The sequence below is a fragment of the Strigops habroptila genome, chromosome 3 (genome assembly GCF_004027225.2).
Source record: "Strigops habroptila isolate Jane chromosome 3, bStrHab1.2.pri, whole genome shotgun sequence".
In the NCBI taxonomy this organism is placed as follows: Eukaryota; Metazoa; Chordata; class Aves; order Psittaciformes; family Psittacidae; genus Strigops; species Strigops habroptila.
Genome location: NC_044279.2, coordinates 68933848 through 68960301, shown reverse-complemented (window position 1 = coordinate 68960301; position 26454 = coordinate 68933848). Strand labels below are relative to the sequence as shown.

The window sequence follows — 26454 nt, the reverse complement described above, 5'->3', positions numbered from 1 at the left end:
GTTTTAAATTACATCACTGTCATTAAATCTGCCAGAGGTGCAAATCCTGAACAGTCATGCCAGGACTAAACACACAACTGTGCGATGAAAAGAAGATGCCAAGGTGTGGATGGAAGGGAGTAGTTTACTAAGAAAGACTCCAGGTGGGTGCAATTGCCCATGCTGGGACTAGCCACACAGTGCTTTTCATTGTCACAGATGTTAGGTGTTAGATGATGCAATGTGTACAGTGCCAGACAAATTACTTTTTAGCTCATTCCTCAGGAAACAGGAGAAGACTCTGAACTGGATTTCTGTGCAAACCTGGAGCAGGAGCTACAAGCCCAGCTGAGACCTAAGCAGTCAATGGGCCCAGTCTTTCAAATCAAGGCAGAGATTTGCTGTGGGGATCGAGAATTACACAGAAATTGCCTGGAGTTTGGAACAAGTCCACTTAGTTTTAAATTAACCTGTGGATTGGGGAACACTCTTATTCAATGGATGTAATGAGCCTAAAAGTTGGAAAAACCTGCTGCTAAGTGAAAGCCTTGCATTAACTCCAGCAGCCACTACAACCAGGAGTGTTGGAACGCCATGGCAAAAGTTGTTCGCATGGCACTTTTAGCCCAAGTTGAAATTAAAAGCTAGTTTTCTTTTCTTGCCTTTTTTTTTTTTTCTTTTTAATCTTTTCTTTTGGTGGGGGAGTTCCCCCTCCCAGCAGCATTTCCAGCCCAGCACTGCCACGATCTAAGTTGCAAGCTGGAAGCCATCAAGGCTAAACTTAAAGCTCCCCAAACTCCAACAGCAAAAGGCTGCCCGGGCAAAAGCTGTGGATATTTGTGCCTGGAAAGGTAGCTGAACCCCCGGCGACCCTCGCACCGGCCGGGGGGTGCCGTGAGGTGCACCCCCCCCCCACCCCGCCCTCCGTGTCCCCCTCACCGGCCGGGGGGTGCCGTGAGGAAGAGGAGGGGAAGTTGCCTGGACTGAGACGCTCGGTACCGGCCCATGGGCCAACCCCGCCGCAGCGAGGGCCCCACCGGGGTCGCTCCCTCCCTCTCTCCCTCCCTCGGCAGCGGGCGCATGAGGAGCTGCCGTCGCGCCCTGTCCCGTCCCCTCCCACCATCCCAGCCCCCCCCCGGCCCCGGGGGCGAGGCTGCCCCGCGGGTGACCCGCCCGGCGGGCGCGGCCCCTTCTCATCACACGAGGGGGCAGCGCGGCCGCTCGCTCTGCCCCGGCGCCCGCCTGCCTCCCTCCTCTCGCCGCCGCGCTGCAGCCCGGGCTCCGCTGAGTCAAAGCGCGGATCAGGTTCCCTGCCTCCAGTATAAAAATCTCGGCGAGAAATCTCCGGCTGGAGAGAGAGAGAGAGACAGGGGGTTTGAGGCGGTCGGCGGGGCGAGCCCGTCTGTGGGGAAGCGAAGGGACGCGCTGCGGCGGCGGTAGCAGCAGCCGGGGCTCACTGGAGACGCCTGAGGCTCACTCCTCTCAGCTGCTGGAGAAGAGCTTTCTGCCGCCCGAAGTAAGTCCGAAAGGGTGGCGGGGGCTTCTGGGGTGCGGCGGAGGGATGGTGCCTCCCGCGCTCCCTCCCTCCCCCGGGGGAACGGTGGGAAACTGTTCCCGCTTCCCTGCCCCGGCTCCGGCGGGCTCATCCCAAGGAGGCTCCGCAGCCCCGACCCCACCTCGTCGCCTCTCGCCGTCCGACGTGTGCCGGGGATAGGGGCTGTGGGGTTGGGTGGGAGCCCGGACTCGGTGGGGCGGCGGGGGCATCTGAGGCTCCGGAGGCATCTGAGGACCGAGGGGCAGGCAGGGTGCGAGGTCTGGGGGTGCCCGGGAGCGGGGTGGCGGCGGTGGGTCGGTAATTGGGAGTGTTGAAAAGCCGAGGCGGGGTAGTGAGGAGAGAGGTGGTGGGGTGGGACGAGACCCAGCGGGAAAGGGAGGCAGGAGTCCTCGGGCTGGTCCCTTTCGAGAGGACAAAAGGGCAGCGGAGTGACCCCAGAGCGGCAAGCGCCCTGGGGGTCCCGGCTCCCCCGTGCCAGGAATGTCCCGGCTGAGCCTCGGGATAATGAGGTTAAATTGCACCTTCGGACCAAGCACTTCAGCTGGTATTTTTCTTGGAACTTTGCCTTTTTATCCCTAGTTCACTTCTGGTGGAACAACTGAATGTAGCAAGTGCCTATAGGTCTATTTAAAACTGCTGTCGTTAGTTTGTGTCTTCCATCTCCTCTGGAGGGATAGGTTGGGAGAAAATCTGACCCAACAACAGTGAAAACACAGTTTCCTCCTATTGAGCATACACATTATTCTGCAAATGTGTTATGGTCTCCAACTAACTCCATATCCTCCTTCATTCTCTCCTTTTTAAAACTGGAGCTTTTCATAAGGGGAAGGTAGTCTTCGTTCTCTGGGGAGCTCCTGGCTCCTTTTACATGTTCCAGTGGGCTGTCACACACCTCTCTCCTTCACAATGCAAATGATTTGCCTCGGTGGTGAACGTCTGCTGTGCATTAGCTTAGTGATCCACTCTGAAGCAGGGTTCTAGGATGCAACCCTGGAGACTAGATGGGTCTTGGGAGCATTGTGGAAATGTTTGCAACCTGCATTAAATCTTTCTCTCTGAGATACCCCTGTAGCTGTGGACAGTGGTGGGTGTTTTAACTAGATCCTGTTTGCTCTAAAGGACCTGTATTACAGTGGAAGAACACTTTACCAGTGGCTCATCAACTCTTGAACTCTTTGCCTGTTCCTTGTTTCCCCTTTGAGCCTTGATTTGGTTTTGAGCTTTTAGCAAAGTTCAACTTTTTGGACAAGAAATAGACAATGTGTAACTGCTTGTTATTAGGGAAAAGGAGGGAAGGGAGGGATGGAAAGAAAGAAGGGGAGGAGAAGTTTTGATAAAGAAATAGTTGTCTCTTACATTTTCTTGAGCTGATTTACAAAGCAATTTTTTTTTTTTCTCCTCCTGTGTATTTCTGTTTCCTCTCTGCAAAGAAATAAGAATTAAAACCAAACAACATTACTCCTGCAAAAAAAAAATTGCACTTTTGATCCAGAGAAATGGTTCAAAGGGAAAAGGGAACCTGCATATTTGTGTCAAAATTGATTAATTTGCTGTAGTGATAAATACTGCTGAATGAATAAAAAACCGCCATAATTTAGTGACTCTTCCTAAAGAAAAGGAAAGCAGGAATTTCATGTATTCCTGTCTCCAGGCTAAGCTGAACTCTTTGGTGGCTTATTAGGAAGCTTTGGATGAAATTGAAGGCCAGAAATTTACTGACTGTAGTGTGCACCAGAGCAAGCTCTTGGGTGGAAAAAAGAGAAGCCAGCAAGGAATCTTTCATTTACAAATGGTAAGTCTTTGTTTATAATGTAGAAGTGGCATAAGAAAAACAGAGTTTTTGCAATTATCTGGATGTCTATCACCAGTTATTTGAGATGCAGCCTGTGGTTGATTGATCCTTGCCAGCAGAAGGTTGGTCTTACTATAGTATTACAAAACATAGTGCTGCTATCCTGTTGCCATATGCCTATATTCTCTGTGCCCGTGCTGACACTGAGGACACTTTGGAGGCTTAGCATATTCCTGTCACAGCTGTACTGATGGACATTTTGGATAGATTCATCTTTCTGTCCCTAATGTGAATATTATTACTTAGCTGACTTCTAGCGTTCAGAGCTCCTGCAAAGTACTTCCCTGACATGTCCTATGTTTCTTCTCGATCATTCTGGGAATGGTTGTTTCCGAGTCGTCAGATAACAATTAGAACCAATCCTTTACAGGAGCTCTGAAAATGCATTTATTTAACTTGTACTCTATTCTAGTGTGTTTTTGTGGCAAGGAAGATACGATTTATTAAGTGTTATGGTGTAACAAGTGTTTTAGTGTAAGAGTAGGGCATTAGCGATGTAGCTGGCATTGCTTATGAAATCTGCTCTGTTTGGGCCCCCTCATTACCTATACTCCCAACTGCAGTGTTTTCTGTGGGAACTGGTCTTTAACAATGTACACTTTGCTTCAATATTTACAACCTCTTGCTGATCAGTGTATCAAAAGCATTTTCATTTAGAGGATTCATTTCAGGACTTTAATTGAGGAAATCTCTTTGTTTCAAGCCTCTATAATAAACCATTCAAATGCTGTCTTTGAACAAACTAGGTCACTGTAACGCGCGCACGCACAGAGTGATTCTCTTCTGCTTAGGGTAGCCTGCATTCGGTTGAGCCATATCCCTGGTGAGCTTGTCCCTGATTTATCCTTCTTGGACTGGCTTGTTCACAGGGAGCTTATGCTGAAAATTCACTGCTGGAGGTCATTCTCCATTCTTGGCATCTCTGGCAGCCTTAAGCTTAAATTGCAGCCTCATTTTCTATCCAATCAATACCACTCTTATGTCACCGAGTTTCCATGGTGCCCCCAATCTTCTGTCTACATATTGATGTCTGACAGCAGGAATAGCATTCTGTGTTGCTATATATACTTACTAAACCTGTCAAAACTATTTAGGCTCTGTCGCACTAATTTATATCCATATCCTGATATTATTTGTATCTGTTGAGCTTTGACTGATGGAACTTGCTGCACTAAGGAGTCAGCTCCAACAATGCACTCCAGGGATGGCTCAAGGAATGGACATTTTGAGAAAGGGAAAAAGACTCTCTTCTGGAGTAGCTGGGGTAGTCTAGAATCCTTTGAGCACAATAGAGTCATTTTGAAAACATCCAAGTCTCTATGGCTCTAAGTTAATGCTTTGGAAATCATTCTCCATTGTGCTGCTCTGAATGCATAGAAGGTCCTCTCTGATGGAGCTGTGAAGAGGAAAATAGAAAAGTGGGCATTGTCGAGTGCTCAATGTGTGTTTGAGGAGAGTTGGGGGAAATCTAAGTCAGTTGTCTCACATTAATTTCTTCAGCAGAAGCAATGTGGAAAAATGAAATTAAAGGAGCAAGCAATCTCTTCTGTGGACTGTTTATGTTTTACTACCATAACCCACAGAGCACTGTAATTGTGTAAGAAACAGTATGGTGGTGTCTCTGTGGATTGACACAGCAGCAACTAAATAAGATGTGAAAAGGCGTATCTTCCGCGTGTCATTAACTTCCAAGGGACTGATACCTGTTATTTGTGCCAACGGTAATAGACACTAAGTAAAGAGAAGTAGATTTTTAAAAAATTATTTAAATTTGCTTTGCAAACCATTGATCTCATATCAAAGAGAGGTGGTCGTCAGCTGGAGAAACACTTTAATCCCACTACCTTTAACATGAGATTGATCCAGCCCATGAAATAAGACTTGGCAGTCGGTATGGAATTTACTGCTAAAAATTTTTTTGGCTCTGAGTTGCCAGAAGATCTGACTTTGTGATGCCAAGTTCATTAATACTTTTCAGACTCTCTTCAGGCTCCTACAGTCTTTCCACTAGTGAAAAGTAAGGACCTTTACGGCTTAAAAGGCCCTGTTGCAGGTTGTGTTTGACATGGGGTATTAAGGTAGTTCAGTTTGTTAAGTTTTCAGCAATGGCTTACCTTACCATGGTAGAAAAGTAGACACTCTCTTGGCCAATATTTTATTCCAAGGAATAGAATCACTGAACCATTTAAAATATCTGGCTCTGCCTCCTGCCGTGGCACCCTGATGATTTTTTTTTAAACTTTTCTCATTTCCTTCCTCGCTTACATATGTGGGAGTGACTTTTTAAAAACCGTAGTCATCTTGCAGAATGTTTTTTAATGTCTTTCAGACCGAAGGTTGAGAGAACACAGCTGTAGGCAGTTTCATGGGAGATGAGAAGGGGGAATGTGAATATAATAAAGAGCTAGATATATTACGGGTGCAGCCAGGTGATTTCCACTCCCCTCCATCCCTTCACTCCAAAAAAAAATCTCTGCCCTTCCTCACCTTCCCAGAACAGCAGATTCTGGTTTCAATGTGGGTAACTTCTGGGGGTGAGGACTAGAGCTGACTATGTCTAAGGCAAAATCCAGTGTCCTTACATTAAGAAAAATGTACTGATATGTTAATCTGGGCTCCGGGAACACATTGCTTGGCAAGTGCCATTGATCACATGGCAGCTGCAACAGAGGGGTAAAGACTTTTAGAGCAGAAGAGTGTTACAGGAGTGGGGCATTTTCTCATAAAAACAATCTCTGAAAATAAAGTGTGTTTGGGGCTCCAGTCCAGTGCCATTTACTAAACTGCAAAGTTCAGTTTTAAACTGGACCTTTCTATTCTGAGGCCTGCCAGCACCATTTCAGAGCTCATTAAATATTTCACAAGAGTGTTATAAAAATCTTCCTTCCTCATTAGTTTCTATGGAATTCCAGTGTAGCTTGGACCTTGTAAACATCCCCTATTCATTTGCAGATGATACTATTGTCAAGTGCCCATGGGGAGTGAAGAGAAAGAGAAGAGATTCTCTAATACCCCAGTCTAAATGCTGTGGAGACTGGTCCACAGCTACCTAACAGTGTAAATGAAATAGAGTTTTTGTCATCTTAAAACAAAGAAAGGGATGGGCTCTTCTTTCCTTCAGGAAGCATCTCTCTATGCACCTGAGCTGATGCTCTGTTGTCTTAGTGGGACTGGTCCAGCTGGCAGTGGAGACAGGCACAGCACTAGTAATGCTGGCAACAAGATGGAGGTAACCTGTTTCTCAGGCTTGAGTGTGAAGTTGATCTTCATTTTCTGAGCTCTTTAAGGAAGATAGATCACTCTGCTATTGTCTTCACCATCTGACTTTGCTACCTTTTGACTTAGGCTAAGGATTGGAAAGGTAAACCCCTAAGGATTGGAAAGGTAAAACCCAGATAATTGTGCTCTATGGGTATATAAGAAAGGTGGAATTCCCTGTGTGTTGACACAAGCAGTAAATATATGGTTACCTGTGGAAGTCAGAGTGTGCGTATCTGATTGCAAGCAACAAAAATGACTGACTGAACTGGCTTCTCAGATTTAGTTCCATTGGATATGAGGCACAAACCCTGTTTTATTCCTGGGTTTTGTATCTCAGAGCCATGCAAACAATGGCATTAGTTTCATAACCAACTAAAGATGATATGACAACTTCATTTAAGGCTTCCTTGTTTTAACTGGGTCACTAGCATAACAGATTTATTTATATATTTATTTATTTTTTTATCTACACTTCTCACACATCATGTCTCTCAAAGTGCAAGAGAGCCTTAGTTGTGCAATGCAAATGTATGCGCCCATCTGTAGCCAGCAACAGAAGGCTCACAGTCTGGAGCATCTTTGCCTCCGTGACAGGAGCATCCAAAATGTGCTTGATACTGTGTGTAGGTAGTTCTCATATCAAAACCTTTGTACTTAAAAATAACTATTTTACAGGTATTTTGCCTTTTTCATTTTTTTTTTTTTAACAGGTTTACAACATGCAAGCAAAGTGGGAAGAGTAACATTGGCTGAAAATGCCCATTTTAACATTTCTGTGATGCTCTTCTATGCACTTTGTTAGACGGTAATGGATGGAGCTCATAAGAAAGGTCTTGTGTCTTAGAAAGTGATCTTCTAAAGGGACTCAGAAATAGCCTTGGTAGAAAGATAGCACTTCTAGCATGGTGCTGTCTCTGCGGTGTTACGGCACTACAAGGCCACAGTTTGCTTTTGGACAACTGAACTTCTTCCATTTCTGTATTGAGATCTTTTTCAGTTCACTAAGAATCGTATTCTTCCTGTCAAGCACAGATTAATACTAAACCAGGCAGGCATCCTCCAGCCATTATTCACACAAACTTGCTGTTGCAGCAAGATCTTCATCAGAATAAGGGCTATAGAATTCATCCTAAGATTTAGAAAGAGTGCCCACCCCTTTGTTTTGGTGACAGAGTCTTCAACGTAAGACACAAACAAATGATAATGCTGGTAAATGGTTGTGACTCTTCCTGCAACAGAATCTCATCATGTTCATTGAAAGTGCCTTTGGAGTGAAGCACCTTTTAAAAGTAAATCAAAAATAAGTCAAGGGATTGTTCTGATACTCTGCCTTAATTCCTTTAGGAAAACACTTTGTTCCTGCAGTTTGAACAATAAAAATTACGTGTTCAGAAGCAGCTTTCCAACCCCCACCATATTAAATAGAGATAGTTTGAACTTCTTGTTGCACTTAGGGTGGTTTCTCCTGGAAACCCAGTCTTCTACTATGGTAGTGGCTTAGCTTTCTTTCTGGTGCTGACAAAGGGCCCCTGAGATGCTCTGATTGCTTCCTGATAGCTTGTGCCACCTGACTGCCTGGTTGTTTGCTTGGATTGCTGCCTTCCCAGAGGTCAGAAAGATGTTTTTGTTTGCGTAAGAGTCACTTGCTTTTATTAGAAGCCTGCCTGTTCAGCTGATACGCAGTAGGGACCAAGGGGTGGAAAAATCTACTAGCTTTCCTTCTAAGGCCAAGATAGGATTTTCAGCAATTTTCCAAAAACACTGCAAGCTTTGATTTGGGAACTTCATGTCACTTCACTTACTAAATCCTCACTTTCCTAAGCTGTCCCTTCAGCCCATGTTTCTTGTGTGATTTGCGCGTTGTCAAATGCTTTTCTAATCTCTGTAGTTCATGTTTGCCTAAGTGATTATTTGGCAGAAGTGTGTGAGCGGGTGTGTGTGTCATTGCTGTTGGCGTGTCAGTTAGTATGTCATTAGCATACTTGCTCTGTGCCCCAGGCTTCCCCCTCTTTTAGGCTTACTTATGCAGCGGTGGGATAAAAAAACCCCAAACAAACCAACAGAACTAAAGCAGGAAGCCATGGGGAAGCCAGTTATTGTATGGTGGTGCTCTGTCCAGTTTGACCAAAGACCTACAGAGTTCAGAGCAGCATAAAGGCTGCTCTTGTTTCCCTGTTATTACTAGTCATAACTAGATCATCCACCAGCAGAGGATTTATAAAGAGCTGCAAAGATTATGGGCTGCCTAAATAGGGGTGTCTCTTTGAATCTAGTTTGCAGGAGTTTTCCTGTGCTTGCAAAATAGTGTGGGAACCATGTTTATGGGGTGATGAAGAAAATACAACCTCCATTCCCTTTGTGTTTGTCAGCATAAGAACCTGTCTTTAAATGGGACATGGAGTTTAGCTTGTGTTTTGAACTCAGTAATATTGAGTGGCCGTTGGGATTATAGGTGTATGTGTTTTAAGACGCATCAGTCTCTTCTCTCAGTCACTTATAATTTGAGCTATACTCTTTGCCCATCTTGTGCACTGGAACAGCTTTATGGGCTATGAGTTACCTCACTGGGAACAGTGAGATTTACTTAGACAATGTAAATATAAAAGTGCATGTGAAACTTTGCTTGATCAATGCCTTGATTATGAGTTTAACACGGTGGAAATAAGTCTTTGATGATACTGTATATGTTCAGGTGCATGCCCTTTATGAGTGGGTGGGGGTGAAATCTCTTGTGATAAGTTTTATAGCAATACATTTACCATGGGGCCTTTGGCAGCTTCACTTTGTATTTTTTCTGGACATCTGTTTAACCACGAGCTGCTCGTGTGTTTTTTATTGTAGAAATCATATTGGTGAGCTGGTTTTCCCCTCCACTTTCGAATGTAAACTTCTTCTATTGGTCCATGTTAATAACTGTAAGATGTGGGCCAGGCATAACCCCTTGCCAAAATCTTTCCCTGTATGACCATCTGGTGCTGTGAAGGTGGAGGCTGATGTCTTCCTGCTGGAATCAGCCCTAGGTTTTACTTCTGAAGGGAGAAAACTACTGGTCTTGACATCTGAAATGGTTTTGAAAAGCTTTCTGGAATCAGAACTGTAGGAAAAGTGGGGAACACCTTCTCTCTCTGTCCCTAACTACCTGCAAAATTGGTCATGTTTTTATGCTGAAAAAATCTGAAGTTCAAAAGGGATGGGAATGGGGGGAAAAGCAGGTGAACTTCCTGCTCTTAATTGTAATTTTGATCTAGAAAAGTTGTTTTGAGGCTGCTTTCAAAAAACATTGATAGATCCTTTTAGTATTTTGCAACTGAGATAATATTTACAAACACTTCTTTCTCAGTAACATAACGTACTACATGGTCCTGGCCTTTTGTATTAGGTTTTTGTGTGGCAAAGTTTTGGTCACAGGGGTGGCTTCTGTGAGAAGTTGTTAGAAGCTTCCCTTACATCTGATAGAGCCAATGCCAGCCAGCTCTAAGATGGACCCACTGCTGGCCAAGGCCGAGCCTATCAGTGACAGTGGTAGCATCTCTGGGTATTTAACGTATTTAAGAAGAGGGCAAAAAACTGCACAACTGCGGCTGGAGAGAGCAGTGAGAGTATGTGAAAGACATCAGGGTCAGTGAAGAAAGAGGGTGCTCCGGATGTCAGAGCAGAGATTCCCCTGCGGGTAGTGCAGACTGTGGTGAGGCAGGATGTCTCCCTGCAGCCTGTGGAGGTCCATGGTGGAGCAGATATCCACCTGCAGCCAGGGAGAACCCCATGCCGGAGCAGGGAGATGCCTGAAGGAGGCCGTGACCCTGTGAGAAGCCAATCTTGGAGCAGGCTCCTGGCAGGACCTGTGGCCCCATGGAGAGAGGAGCCCACACTGGAGCAGGTTTGTTGGCAGGACTGGTGATCTCGCAGAGGACCCATGCTGGAGCAGTCTGTTCCTGAAGGGCTGCACCCTGTGCAAGGGACCTACGCTGGAGCAGGTCTTGAAGAGTTGCAGCCTGTAGGAAGTACCCATGTTGGAGAAGTTAATGAAGAATTGTCTTCTGTGGGAGGGACCCCATGCTCGAGCAGCGGAAGAGGTGAAAGCTCTCCCCTGAGGAGGAAGGAGCAGTAGAGACAGCATGTTATGAACTGGTTGCAACATCTGCCTGTGCTGCTGGGGTGGAGGAGGCAGAGAAATCAGGAGTAAAGTTGAGCCTGGGAAGAAGGGAGGGTGGGGGAAAGTGTTTTAAGATTTCATTTTATTTCTCATTACACTACTCTGATTGGTAATAAATTAATATCCCCAAGTTCAGTCCATTTTGTCCCTGACTGTAATTGGTGAATGATCTCTCCCTGTCCTTATCTTTTTGCATAAGCCTTTTGTTATATTTTCTCTCCTCTGTCCAGTTGAGGAGGGGAGTGATAAAGTGGTCATGGTGGGCACCAGGTATCCAGCCAGGGTCAACCCACCACACCTTTCTTTGTCTACTTCTCTGTGCCCAAATACAGCATCCGTGCTAATTTTCACAAAGGGTGAGACGTCTTGAGAATGCCTGATATTGAATACTGTCATACAAGGAAAGGACTAAAAAGCAAAGGTGGTGTATTACAGCATGTACTTTGTTCATTTAATTGCTGTGTGCTGTAGTTTAGTTTGAATTATTTATGACTATATCTACAAGGAAGTAGCCCTTTAAATAAGAACCCTTCATTCTTGTGCTAACCACAACTGTAGGTTGAGTGGATATGGAGACTCTGCATTTTTACAGAGGAAAAAAAATGAGATCTGTAGACACCTCACATCAAAAGTGAGTCTCTGGAGAAACTTTCCAAACTGTAGGGATGTGTAGCAAAAATGTGTTATCTAACTTTAGACTTTGCAATTGCACACCATGTACTAGAAATGACAAGTTCACATCTTTCTGTATTGACACTTTCAGCATGTGCAATAAGGCTCTAATTCTAGTTGGGATTTTACCAACTGAGATTTCTCAAGTAATTGCAGGTGGGAATTTCTTGTCTTATTTAAATAGGAAATTCTGAAACAACCAAAAAAAACCCCACAAAACCTAAGGCAGGAGAAGTCTGTGAAGTGTGAATTATCTGTCTAACTCAAGAAAAATTGAGGCTGAAGTATTTTACATAAGCCTTATCAAAATGGAAGTTTTTGAGTTAATGAATCCAAGATTCGTGTTCCGGGTCAGTGAAAGTGTAGTGTGTATCTGAACACTTGGAGCACTTTTTGGCTATTGAGGGAATGGAAACAAGAACTTGAGCCTACATATGAGATAGATATATTGGCTACAGTAAGCTCTTCATGATGTCCTGTGATGTCCAGCTGATGCTTTTCATTATGGCATTTATATGATCACGATGTCTCACAAAAAGAGTGGTCTAATACACAGCAGTGGTGAATGAGGAGCATTTTCTCAAATTTATCCTCTCTTGATCAGTTTAAATTTTTTTTCAAAGCATACCATTGAAAATTAGAATATAATTTATATATACCATTTTAATTGTATGTATAATTGTAAACACTTGTAAACATTTGTAATACTTGTAAATTATTACAAAGTTATTTCTTTACAAAATAATTGTAACAATTTATAATTGTTGTTTACAACTATTACTACTATAATTATAGAATTGAGTAAAAATGGGAGTTTGATTCCATTTTTTCATAGACTTCTGCATGTTGTTTTCAATTGCTCCACAGAACATGGTGTTTGGGATTTTTTATCTCTTTATTTTAGATTTTTTTTTTTTTATTGTTTCTCCCTGTATAATCATAGCTTTTGTTGCAAAAGATGTTTTAGTCTTTGTCCAGTGTAAAGTAGACCCTTAGCCTAGAAAAAACATAATTTTCACTGGCTGATGATGCACTGTGTGATTTGTGTGAAATGAAAGGTTGGGTTTTGGTTTATTTCTTTTTAATCTCATTTATATCTGTCTTCCATTCCTCCAGGTCTAAAAAAGTATTCTAGGCCTAAATACTTTTTGGAGTAGTATTTAGATCCCAGAACTGATCCCAGGTGAGCTGCTCACTTTGAGCAGCCTTGCCTACTTCTCTAGTTTCCTTGCTCAGATTCCCATCTGGTTCCGGTTTTGCAGCCTTGCAGAACTAAACCACTGAAGGCTGCTGCTACTGCTCCTATGGCAGAAGCTGTATCAGGCAGCGAAATAGGTCTGAATTTTTCTAAGACATGGATCATGCCCTGTGAGTAGCAGTCCAATTGTACAAGGTGTGAAAGTGTGTAGAAGAGCATGGGTCAAGTTCTGTAAAACTAAGATTATGTGGACTGCTTAAAACTCTTTGCAAGTAGCATTCATCTTCCTTAGTTTTAAATGTGCATAGATGTGAAATGGATTTTTCCCTGAACAGAAAAACCACACTCAAGCTGTTTTGGTTTTGAAGATGGATTTCTGTAACTCCGAAATAGCTGAGGTTTCCTTAATCTTAATTTTGAATTCCTGTGTCTCTAATATCCTTATTTTCATAACCTCAACTTCTCTTTGATTTCTCTTCTATTTAAATAGTGTAGTAGGTCACCTTTCATAAATACTACACGTTCTCTCACGTTTCTTGTTTTCAGTGGCCTTTTAACAGCCCCATGCCTAGTTTTAAATCAGCAAAATGCTTCAGCTTGTTTATTTCTAAGCGTGCTCACAATTCATGCCATTACTTTAGCAAGCACATTTAGTTGAAATTTAACCTGGCATTCTACAATTGCGTTATAATTTCCATAGTAAAACTTTTTTTTCATAGTATGGTTTAAAATTTTAGAAGTGCTATTCTATAGTTTTTGTCTCGTCTGAAATGACTCTTCCACTGAGCACACAAATGTGACATCTTTTGTCTCCAGAACTTTTTTGATGTCTAGAAGTTAATTTAGTAATCGTTGGTATATAGTGGTATGTAAGCATATAGATATTTTTTTGCCATTAGATTTCAATTTGTCTGTGCTGCATTTTATCTGATATTTGTGTTGTCCAGTTGCCTGGGAGGTTGAGGGTACAAGGACCTCCATACTGTTGACTAACACCATTTTATGTGGGCAGCACATTTTGTTGCTTTATTTTTAAGAATTCTTTCTTTCAGATGCTTCATAAATGCACTCAACAACACTTAATCCTAGGCTGAACCGTGGGTGCTACAACCCCTCCTTCATTACAAAGAACTGATCATTGTTCGTACCTTGGGATTCTCAGTTCCTTGACTAGTATTTAAAGAATGACAGGACCTTAATTCTTATCCCAAATTACTAAACTCTCCTAATAGCCTCCCCCCCCAAGTCTTTGAAAATCCAAACAATTTACATGAAGTGAAGAACAGCCAGGATAAGTTTTTGAAGGCTTCTTTTAGATTAGTGAGGCATAATTTATCATTGTAAAAAAAATGTACTTTTTTTAGACTTTCCTAGTTTGTGGGGCTTCTGTTTCAGGCTGGCTGGTTTACACTTGCCTTTAACTATTTTTCTCAGCTCTGGAAATGCAGTTCAGTGGAATCAAATTTCTCAAGTTGTTTCTTATTTAATTATTTAGTTAGTTTCCCCATAATCTGTCTGGCACTTCTGCCTCAAGGTTTTTACTTGTATAACCCTAGGGCATACATCTTTCTTACCTAATTCAAAGGAAAACTGAAACGGAGGAGCCATTTAACTTCTGTGCAATCTCTTTTTCTGCCCTCATTGACTTCTTTGCATCAAGGTAGTCTGTGGCATCGTCTGCAGGACCTACCAGCTCTTCTGGAGTTCTAGTTTAGTTTCCCATGTGTTTAAGTAATTCCTTATTACTTGTCACTATGTATTTGCCTCCATGTTTCTCATCCTTGAGGTCGAACATCTTAATCTCCAGTTTGCATCTCCCCTGCCGAAGTTGTTCTGTCCTATTAGTTTCACTGGGGCTGGATTTCTCTGTAAGGATATTCCACAAGTTAATAAATTCTTAAACCACATTTAAGAAGTCATATTTATTTATTTTTTTGTTTCTTTCTGAGTGTCCAGGAGTATCATCACTGATTACACTTTAGCATCCTTTCAGAACATCTGTACTCATTCCTTACTTTATTAAAAGAAGGCTGACAGAACAGAAAGAAGTGACTCCCAAATACTGTGCTTCTTGAAACCTGGTTCTCTTAGGACTGGTGATGACCTCCCAGTTGTAGTATCCACCATAATCGTGTAGTAACTTTGGGGTGAAGATTTCAAAGGATTGTGAGGGAATTCTATGTTTACATCCTATGGAAATATATCTGAACTGTTGCAGTTCTCCCTTTGGAAATAAGGCTAGAAACATAGCCCTGTGTAATTCCTGAATTAATTAGTTCAGTTGTTTGGGACTAATTCATTGTACCTTTTCCTTCTGAAAGCTTCAAACTAGCTGCCACCATATGAATTGGTTACAATGTCAAGAAATAATTTATAAAAATTATTGCATTTTCATATTACTAGGAAGTTGTAGTGTTGTCATCATTTGATCACCAAGTGTTTTACATCAGTTATCTCTGGACTGAATTGGAGGCTTGTGTTCTGTCATCCTCAAGACTGTAGCTCAGAATCTGTAGTTGGAAACAATCCTGTAACGTACTTCCCTATGAGGAAATGCTTGTTGAAGAGAGCCTGAAAAGTCACATTTGTACTTCTAACTTTTTCGTCTTTCTTATTTGGTATGTGTGCAAGTATAGCCCAAGATTGTACATTTTCTTCTTTTAGAAGAATCCCCTCTAAGCATTTTAGCTAAAGGCCTGATCTAAAGTCCAGCAAAGTAGTTAAATATATTTGTAAAGATAAATGTATATATGTCTGTAGGCTTGCTAGGATTTAGATTGGCTGTATAATTTAACCCTTTTTGCGTTACTGCCTTATTTTCATTAACACTTGAGCGAACTGTGTTCCAGGAAGCTGTGATATCAGAAATGCAAGCTGATTGCAGTCATGTACATCTAATTTGATGCCCTGATGCTTTCCAGCTGTGGTGATTAGACAACTATTTGAAAACAAGTATGTTGTCGGAGTTGGAATATCCTGTGAAAACTACCCATTTTCCCTTAAGTCTGTCTGTGTTCAGTTAATCTGATGCTGATTTAGTCTCCCTGCATCTCACAGAGAATGTTTTTAATATTAGCTTTTCATAGTAACACTCGTACTTCTAAAATGTCTTTCATTTAACTCCTAGAATTATTCATATTCTGGGCAAAATTGATGCTTTCACAACCTCCTCCAACTAAATCCCCCCAGTTTCTGTTATGGAAAACCAACACTTAGCAACTTGAGGTTACAGGTATTTTAAGGTTATTACCTTTAGGTAATGAATCCCAAAGAAAATCTTTGGTTTTTGAATGGGAGGAAATGTTTGTTTCATCCTTCATTTTGGAGCTATCCTGCATGCTCGGTGGTAGTGGGGAGGACGGGGGCTGGACAATCCACTTCAGGGCTTGTTCCTCAGCAGAAGGTCAGGAGCAACCTGTTCTCCAGGTTACATCTCTGAATATGGATGGAGTGAGGGAGATGGGACAGTACTGGGTTATCACCAATAGTCTCAAAGCCTCTGTGCATCTATTTTTATTTTTAATTTTTTTTTTCCTATTTCGATGCATGCTGGCATCTCTTTAGCAGAAGCAAATCAACTTACGTAAACATATGCCAAGAGCAGGAAGGGAAGGCTAATTGATCAGGAAGACTAAAATGGGCTTCTGTATTTAACAGGATATTTTTTGTGTATGTGCTAGTGGAACCGGGTTTATAATGATCGCTAATCAAAAAGGTCACTTGAGCCTTTTCTTAAATTCATATCTTTAGAGAAAGGCATCTGTAAAGGAATATATGGAGAAAAAAGAGGCAGATAAAAACCTCAGCTAGGCAGTGCATACATGTTCTTCCTTAATTTTTAGCAAACTAGTGCAAATTAGGTGCATTACCACTTGTAAGCCCTGCCTCTCAGCATTTCTGTATAAGCCTGTTAACTGGATTGGGCTGGACTTAAAGAACTCGTTGCTATTCTTGATGAGCTGAAGTGGCTTTATGTAGGGTGCTGTGAATGGGCACAAGGGCTTAGTGCTTCTTCTTGTCATGTGAGTTGCTAAATGCATTACAGCTTTTGCTGTGACATGCAGCATCAGGAGTAACAGAAGCCAGCTGAGATTGCAGTTAACCTCCTGCTTCTAATGATGGTGCTTTTAGGTCACTTGCCTACAGTGTCTGTGTGTCAAATGAAGGGGTGACAAGAGTAGCTTTTGTTTAAAGTAAATAATTGTTTAGGTGGAACGAGAAGGAAAATGTGCCTGGTTTTACTGGTGCTCCATTGTGGACAGGCTTTGGAAATAAAATAACTTGACTTTCTTAATAGCACATCTGTGTTTCACATTCAGCTGCTATTGTTGCTGGACTGAACTACACAAGTGATTTGGTGGGGGAGAGAAGATAATAACTTGGTGTGCTGATCAAAGCTCAGTAGAAATGTTTCGTCATAGGACAGGTAGTAACAAAGACAGTCTACCTCCTAGGGCGGCAGTGAGTGTTCAGCTTGGTATGGTGGGTCTATAGCATTTGATGGCTCCGATAACACAGCAGTGCCATATTAGCACACGGATAATGCTAGTGTACTCTATTGCTCTGTGTTCCCCCACCACAGCTCACAGAGGATTCATGACATCTTTTGGTGCGCTTTTGCATACATGTGGTTTGCAGGCTGATGGCAGCTCTGCGAGGTCCTGGCATAGCCCGCTGTTCACCCCATTCTTCTCCTTCCCTGTTTGCGTGGTGGAGCAGTGTAGAACTTGCAGATCACAGCAGCAGAGGTCACAGGCACAGTAAGAGTCAAAATGATCCTGACAAATTGGATGGTTTCTCTGCAATTTGAGAGAGTTTCGCACAGAGAAATGAAACATCCTGTCCTTTGGGGTTAATAAAATGCACACACATAAAATTTGGAAACATGTTTGTAGGATAGCAAAAGAAGGTCTGACAGCAGTTTCTGTATGTTTCTGAGGATGCAGAATGTTCATCTATTAACCCAGTCGCTCCAGGACAGATGAACTCTAGTTGTGGTTTGTATGGGTCGCTAATAACTTTGATGTACAGGGACTAATGTAGGTTCTGGATGCTTTCAGTCATGACACATTTTGACCTGAGAATTTGTATCTCCAAGTGAGAACTGAGCATAGTGGCTGAAATGTGTTTCACAATATCATAGAATGGTTTGGAAGGGACCTTAAAGACCATCTAGTTTCAACCCTCCTGCCACGGGCAGGGGCACCTTCCACTAGACCAGGTTGCTCCAAGCCCTGTCCAACCTGGCCTTGAACACTGACAGGGATGGGGCAGCCATAACTTCTCCGGGCAACCTATGCCAGTGTTTCATGTTTGACCTCATTTGATGCTACTTCAGCATCTACCCCTTTGGAGGCTGGTTTTCTTTAGGTGGAAACTTCTCACAGTGTTTGGTTTTGACACCTGTGATTCCAGCGACATCTGCCATAGCTATCAAGGCAAATGAACATGGTGTCCAAGAAAGGACTGAAGAGGATTACAAGGTGCTCTAAACCTGATAACAGAACTTCTATGATGTGCCATGACAAGCCAAGGTGGGGCACACTGAGAAGCTCCTCTGCCTAATGTTCATTGTAAAACCAGCTGCACTGTCCTGCTCTTATACCCTCTTCCCAGGGCCAGGCCTGAGACAGCAAGTGTGGTGGTGGGGCTGGGATAAAGGGCTTTCACCCTGAGAGGAGCAGTGGATGCTGCAGGTAGCTATTAAGAAATGCTGGCAGTGTGGTGGTGGTGACGCAGATGTGTGAGGTGGCAATGCATCATTTTTTTTTTTTTACTCCTTGTGGCTAGAACAGGACTGTGAATACAGAGGAGGTGCTGTAGGATGAGACACATGGTTTTTTGGAAGTCCAGGGCAAGAGAAATGAAATAGTGCAGACACAGCGTGGAATGCATTTGCAGAGTTTGTGTGGGAAGGTTACACTTCACTTGCCTGCAGCCAGCTTGGTGTAGCTAATAGTACTTGATGCTCTGTTGTTTGTTTGGGTCATGGTCATTGTCCATTTCCTAGTCCCCATCTTTCGTCATCCCCCCGGCCCTTTGAGCAATGTGTTTACCTCATAAAGAAAAAAGAATTCTTATTCATGTATGTAGTACCTTCCTGGGAACTGGGAAGAGCACAGGGCAGTTTGCAGCCGACACAAACAGATCTATTCCTGGCTGAATAAGCTGTTCCTGAGATGCTGTGGGCCTGTTCCTAAGCAGGCATGTGATTGGCTTCCACGGAAATCTGGCTTTCTGTGTCATACTGTCAATTCAAAAGATTTCAGGAGCTTTTTAGAAGCTGGTCATGATCTCTGCCTGTTTCTGGTTGTTCTCACCTATTGCCTTGGCTATTCTAACTACTTCTTTTAATTTACAGTGCCTGAGGCTTGAGGAGAAATCCCATCACAAATCTACCTGGAGTCTCTGGATTCTTTACTGCATACAGAGTTCAGGCTTTCTCTTGCTCTCCATGGGGAAAAAGAAGAAGAAGAAAATAATCTATTGCTGACAGCAAATTGGGTTAAAAAGCCAAAAGATGAAATAAATATGCCTTTTGCTTCCACAGATGTAAGGGCAAGTGGGTGGAGTATCAGACTGCAAGGGAGATCAGAGGCAGAGCGCTTTCAAAAATGATTCTTCAGGCAGGTGAGGAGCTGGCTGGTCTGATGTTAGAAAGTTTGCAGGCTGTTTGAGGAGGTTGGTGTTAACTGTGGTGCTGCTCAGAAGCCTGGGTGTTAAATAGCATCTTTTCCCATTTTCACAAGGCTGTATAAGATAAAAGCTTCATCGAGCTCCAAGACCTTGGACTGGTTTTGAAAATCCAGCCAGCCGTTGTGAGAGGGGTTAATTCACACCATCGCCACAGAAGACAAAATGGATCTTTGAAACAAATGTGGTAGTGGGGGTAAACCCATCAATCATGTGAATACTGCTTTACAGTAATTCACAACTGCAGCTTTTTACTTAAGCAAGGGCTGGCTGAGTCCGATCAATCCCTTGGCTCTCAAATAGCAGGCAGTAGCTTGCTCCTTGTGGGTTTGTATGTACATGAAAGCCCACTTTATATTAACTCTGTGGAATAGTATTTTTTTTCCTCTCTCTAAACCCCTTAGCGCTAATTCAGTGTAATTATACTCATTGAATACAGTACTGACAGCCCCACTCCTCCCCCTTTCCTGTCAGGGTATTGGCCTAAAAATCACCAGATGAAGAAAATCCAAAACAACGATGGGATGCTTTGTTCTGGCCTTCTACGTAGGTTTTTATTATTTTAATATAACCTCTTGGTCACACTTTCAAGTATTTTCTTCAAAGCTGAAGACTGAAAATACATTTTATTTTTTTTTGCCTTTTAAAAATTAATGAATTAGACCTTAGTCTTTAAAGAAAATGTTAAATGTTACAAAACTTATTGAGCATTGGCATCTTCGTTAACAGCCTGAGGCTGCTGAGGACCTCTTTCTACCTTTTTGGAAATGGGAAAAGGTGCCAGGTAAAGGCAGGGAGCCTCTTTCCACCTCTTCCTTCCGGTTTCTACGTCTGTATCTTAGGGATGGGTCACGTTTTTCCCTGTTGTGTTTTCAGGGCTGAAAATAAACATGCAGATGGCTTAGTACAGCATGTTTTAGTCTTTTCTACCTCCATATGTATGAATGAAACTTATACAATGGGAAGTATCTGGAAAGCAGTAACTAAAATAGCTTTTTAGGGTGTCATAGGAGGTAGGCATTGGCAGATGAGCTCTGAATGTACTGCTGTAGAGAAATGTCTAAAACCAATTTTTAGGCATACACATGAGAGGGCTGGACTAGGATGATGGTGGTGATACCAGGATAAGGCATTCTATGTTGGTGTTGACATTTTCAAAAAGTGCAGAAAAGGAAAGGAGGGGAAAAACTCTCCAACACAAATTAATGGCTGGAGAAGGTTTGCTCTGTGGCTTAAAGAGCTTAGTCTGCCTGACAGACTCAAGAAGAACAGATAACCACATTATAAATAACTTTTAGGGAAGAAAAGTAACAAGTACTGAAGGCTTATAACTTACGGGGGAAAGCCATGATAAGAAAAAATCAATTACAAACTAATGTACTGTTTTACAGTGTCGATGGTGGGAGGCAGGATGATAATTTTACAAAAGCTTTGATGGAAGGCAGTGAATCCCTCATCTTATGAAGCATAAATGGCAAATGTAAAGTTGTGGATTCCAGGAAAATTGGTACAAGAAACTAACTTGGGGCTTTTGCATAAAGACATCCTTTTTGTCTTGACTGAAAAGTTTTTCTCGGCTGCTCAGAGGTGAAATGTGGGCAGGTCAGTGAAGTAGAAGTGTGTGCTGTGAAAGATATCAAATATGTCCTTCTTTTACAAGTAATAGAGTTCTCTTTTTAACTGTAATACACAAATACTGAAATTTAGGTGTCAATTTATTTCCTACAAAGGCTGTAACATGTTGCAAGTCACACCTCTTGTGTTGCCCTTTATTGTATCAATTTGTAACTCAGCTGTTGTAAACCTAATAGAATAGAGCCAAGCATCATGTGAAAAACAGAGTGAATAGGGAAGCATTTATTATAGAAACTAAAAGGGCCATGCTGGGAGGGCATTTATCATCAAAGTAGAGTTTCTTACTTTTTCCTTTCTAAGGGTGTCGTGGTGGGGTTTTTTGTTTTGGTTTGTTTTTTTTCCCTGCTTACCTTGCCTTAGTGGAATGGTAGCTAAGTGTGTGCTTTGCTTGCAAATCAAGATGATTTTCTTGGTAACAGACAAGCATGCTGCAGCCCTTATTCCTGAAACCTTGATCCTTTAGCACAAAAGGTCTCCATGCAAGCATTGTCTTACTGTCTTTAGGTCTTGCCTGTATAAAGCCTCTTAGAAAAGTGAATCTGAATGAAAAAAAAAGATGTATTGGACAGACAGGTAGATTGTGTCAGTTCTTAAATGTAAACAAATTTCTTCAGAAGTGAAATAAACTAAATCAAGCTAAGGTGTTGTCTGTTCAAAGAAGAGTATCCATACCACTGTTTGCTATTTCCTGCCCACTTTTAGTTGGGGAATGTGCAAGTTATGTAGGGATAAGGACATCTTCTGTATTTTGCAAGACTAAGGAAACAGAGGCATTAGTGAGGAGGAGGTGTCAGCTTTATCATCTTCCTTTGCTCATGTGATTGAGGGACCTTTATTTCTGCTTTTCTAGTCATGTGGGTAAGCCAGTTCTGTTTCCAGAGTCAAGAGAGATGCTGATTTTCCTCTTAGTGAGAAGAATGAAGGAGCTTAGCAGCTTTGAACTCTAGTTCAATTTGAGCACTGCCTATAGTTATAATAAATTTCTGGCTTTATTTAAGAAGATTCTGAAAGATCAAATTGCGAATAGGATTTTCCCAAATGGGAAAAACACTCCTCTCTGAGAATATGAAACTGTTCTACAAAGTACGTTTCCTTAAATTGAGTTTTCATGTGTAATACAACTTGGGTGGGGACGACAGGCAAAAAGCAGAAGTTGTAAGCCCATGATGTGGAAAGTGGTTGTAGCCTGCATCAGTTCCCCAGACCTTAGAGCGGTCTCTGTTCTCTCTTTCTCCCGCTTTGTTTTATGCAGAGGTCATGCTTCCCCAGTGACCATTAGGACCCATTACCTTTTATTTTATCCCTGTGATTAATGTTGCCTAATGCAATGATGATGTTGATGTAGTGGAACCATCTGGTGATTCAACATCAAAAGGCTGAATGTCCAGGCTGAAAACTTTGGATAGAAGTGCCAGCATTGGGCCAACCTGGCTGCTGTGGAGCAGAGGGAAAGTCATTCTGGATTTCTGCAGCTGATGAGATAGATAGATACTTTTTCTCCAGCTTTCTGTAGGTAGCTTCTCCTGTTGCTACAAAAAGTGTTTTCAACAAGTTTTGTTGTCTAGATGAAGGTATATTAATTTTGAACCTTCTTCTGGGAGTAGTTGCCTAGATAGCAAACTTGCTAGCACAAGAGAGAACTTACTTTGCACAACAAAACCAGTAAGTTTTACCAGAGCCAGATAACTGCAGATAAGCAGGCATCTTGATGAGATTAGAAGGGCAGCAAGAGATACAACAAACAGAGGCCTGTACTTTATGAGCTATTATGATTAGCTCCTAATCCTTAAACAGACTTTACTACCTGGCTGAATTGTTCTCTCTCAAGACATTGTTTTTCAATTTGTATTGCTAACACAGAATACCCACCCATGCTGCCTTTTGGGTAATTGTGAGCTGCCAAGGCTCAGAGTTCAAATCTTGGAGCACACAGAATTGGGGAACAGCAGCCAGGAGCTGGTGCTCTTGCTGAACAGATGGTGACCCAGAAAGCTGTATGCTCAGCATTAAGTACTTAATGACATGCAGGTGTCCTTCAAGGTTTGGAGCACTGAAGTTTCTAAATTTACTGTAGGAAGTTCGTTACTTTGAAGACCAAATGAGGCTTCCCACCTCTGTGAAGCCATTTGTGGCACAATTTACTGCTACCAAAATCTGTTTAACAAACAGATGTGCAGCACGGAGCTGACCTGAACTTCCCTACAGTGGGAATTAAGCAGGGATCAACTAGAGACATCTTCATTCAAGACAATTCAAAGCCTTAGCCTGAGGCCACTAGAGAGAAGAACCATTTAGAGGGTAATTCCTTGCTAAGATATTCCTGTTACCTGTTCTTAACACTAACACAAGTTGTTTTAGACCAGAGCTGTGTGCTTCTGCCTGTGTGAACTAGCATTATCATAATACCTGTCCTGAATAGCATTCATTTTTTTTAACTAGAAAAAACCTTTCTTAAGTGATCTCTTTCTGTTTGCAAGCCAGCTTTTGAAGAGGAAAAGCTGCAGGACCTTGGGGGTGAGAAGAGAGGAAGAGGTCTGTAGGCCAGAAGAGGGGGGGAAGAATGAGGCAAGGTGTGAGAAGCAGCGCTGTAAGGTTTCTTAGGCTTTTTCCTCTCTCACTTTGCTCTGTTGCAGTGCTCTCCCTTGTGTCCTCAGATTATGAGCCTGTAGCATTACTTCTGGCTCTCGTACATCTGCAGAGCTGCTGCATATGAAGGACGAGGCATAGAAAGGTAGCAGTGATTCTGCATCGTGCCTTTAGTGCTGGCATCCTTCTGTAGTGAAGTATGCTTCACTAGCTTTAACAGGTGATACCTGTGGTCTTGGTGAGCCTTTGGGTATTTGGAGGTAGTGATTCCCCAATAATAGGAAAGAAGCAACAGGGTAAAAACCCCACCTCAGTAGTAGGCATTCAGCAGGTGAAAAGGAGTGTTATTTGTGCCTGCTTCCATTTTGATAAATACATTCTGATAGCTGTGGAAGAGAGACTTGGGAACAAGGGAGAATACCAGCTTTAGTTTCAGTTCATTTGTATACAGGTTGTCGCTTTTCTTTTTCTTTTTTCAAAAGGCTTTGTGAATGTACTGGGTCCGTCTTACTGTGACTCACAGGCTGTATATACTGTATATGCTGTATATACTGAAGTGGGTGTTTCTCCTCATGTACCTGAACTCTCCTTCCTGGGGAATCTGCAGGGTAGCTCAGGCTAGCCACCATGGAGGGTAATACAGGTTGTCAGAAAGCTGAAGCTGAAGTATGAGCTCTAGGTTTGAGCTCACTGGACAGCAGAGGTGCTAATGACATTCCCAGGAAGCTTGAGTTGGCGTCTTGTTGACTGAATGAACAATGAATAAAGTTTAATGATTCCTGTCTCTTGGGTGATACCTTTTCACTAAAACACTAAAAAAAAGAGAATTAAATTGTGGCAAAGGGACTGGGGGAGTGAAAGAGAATCATGCCTGATTAGCTTTTGGAAGGAGGAAAAAGAATCTCATGGTTCAGAATGGTAATCACTCTTCAAGGGGCAACTATCTCCTGGAGTTACCACTTAAATCTCTAGGTAGGCTCTTCTGAGTCATACTGAACAGGCAAGCTTTCTACTGGTCTTTAGTGAAAAGGAGAACTGCATTATCATTTCTCTGTCAGGACAAGGCAGGAAGGCAGTCTTGGGTAAGAATTTGCCTCTTGCTGAGATCCACCCTTTACAGCTTTTCTCCCATAACCATCCCAAAGTGCCCTGCTGGCTTCTCCCAAATCTTTGGTATGCTTGAGATGAATTTTGACTGGTTATTTTGTGAAGTCATCAATGATATAAATATCCCCGTATAATCTATGACACTTTTATCTAATACCTTTGCAAAAGATACTGGGTTTAGGGAATCACTTGCTACCGCTTCTTGCCTTCCTTCTGTTCTGCTCATCTTTTTTTCATCTCCTCATGCAGTTAGTTAAGTGATTTGAAAAGAAAAGCACCGGAGGTGTGATGGAATGTAGTTCAGTTGCAAAAATTGCAGATTCTGCCAAGTGGTGCAGGCAAATAAGCTTTTTGGAGCTGGTGCATCTCAGGCTTTCCTTTCCCTTCCTCTCCCTTTTTTTCTATCACTGGCATCAGCAAGCTCCCTCAGCTCTGTAGGACAGTATGCAGTAGCACATTTCCTTCATCTCATTCTGCTTTTACTGTGTATCTGTTTCAGATTCCCTGAAAGAAGGAGCTCTTTGCCAATGCAGTTGTAGTGAGGTTGCAAGAAATGGGGAAATCAGAAGAATACACCAGAAAACTGGTGCCACATCTGAGTGAATAAGCTCTTGCCTCTTAGGTGCATTTGTTCCCTGTGCTAAAAATTGCCTTGATATTTGATTCTTATCACATATCAAGACAAATTAAGCTGTGTGATGCAGAGGTGATGGGGACGAAAGGCAGGTGAATTCATTGGGGACAAAATATCTCTAAAGTAGGAGATTTGATGAAAGGAATTTAAACACTGTAAACACAGCTTTGTTTCTAATTATATTTTTTCATTGCAGTGAGTTGCCCGTCCTTTAGGCTTTCACTGCAATTCTTTTTTTTTTTTTTTCAGGCGTTTCTCCTTCCCCCCCCCCAAATTTCCAGCCTTTCCTGGTAATCTGACAAGAAATTCTATCTGGGGAGGGAGTGAGGAAATAACCCCTTCTCCCTAAATAACAGCATCTTTCTTGGTGGAATCCGCAATTTTTGCAAGTGAACTATGTTCCCTCACACCTCCTGTGCTTTTGTTTTTCAAATCACATAACTTCCTGCATGAGGTAACCTTTTCTATCTTGGTCTGTCTCTCTCCCTTGCTTGCTCTCCCTCCTGCTTGCTTTTCAGTCAGCGTTGCTCTCTGGGTCCCTTACTCAGTGATGAATGAGTTTCATTCATCTTTCTTTTGGGGGCTCTGTGAAAAGCTTTAGACTTTGCCTGCTCCCATTTTTTCGCTGGGCTATTCATTTCCATGGTGATGGAGAAAGGAGGGGGGCAGCAGAGTGGGTGGCAGTGGGGCCAGAGGTCAAGAGTGGACACTTTCTGAATTAAAGCTTTGAATTCCATTAAAGGTGACATGTTGTAACCTGGAGTAACTCTCCAAGAACTTGGCTGTCAAAGTCATCAAAGCAAAGGGAGAGGGAGGCAGGAGAAAGAGAGAGATCAGAGGAGGAGGAGCCCAAGAGCTTGGAGTTGCTGTCGGGATTACATCTGGTTACTTAATATAGGGGTAGTTCATTTGTGTTGCCTACACTATGCTTCAGTGAGGCCATGCTCTGAAATCTGCATGTGGATAGGGTGTGTGAGGTGGAGAGGATTCCCCTCATCCTTTGATCAACAAACATAATCTTCTGATTAAGTAAACAACCCTTCCCCTCCAAGAAATGGGAGGAGGGGATTGAGTACAGATAAGTATTCTGGCCTCTTCGGAGTTTCATTAGGTTATTTTTAATTTCTTT

At 42.5% G+C, this 26454-nt stretch overlaps 1 protein-coding gene across 2 annotated transcripts in view; it reads left to right on the top strand.

The window, feature by feature from the left end:
• Nucleotides 1–987: 987 nt before the first annotated feature.
• PTN (pleiotrophin) overlaps nt 988–26454 on the top strand; it is a 78832-nt gene continuing 53365 nt past the window's right edge. Inside the window, exons 1-2 of one of the 2 annotated variants that reach the window (XM_030481041.1) lie at nt 1163–1495; nt 3216–3326. The gene's annotated coding sequence lies outside the window, so the exon portion shown is untranslated. Of the gene's footprint in view, nt 1496–3215; nt 3327–26454 lie in introns of both variants that reach the window. The other variant, XM_030481040.1, reaches the window with a different exon arrangement.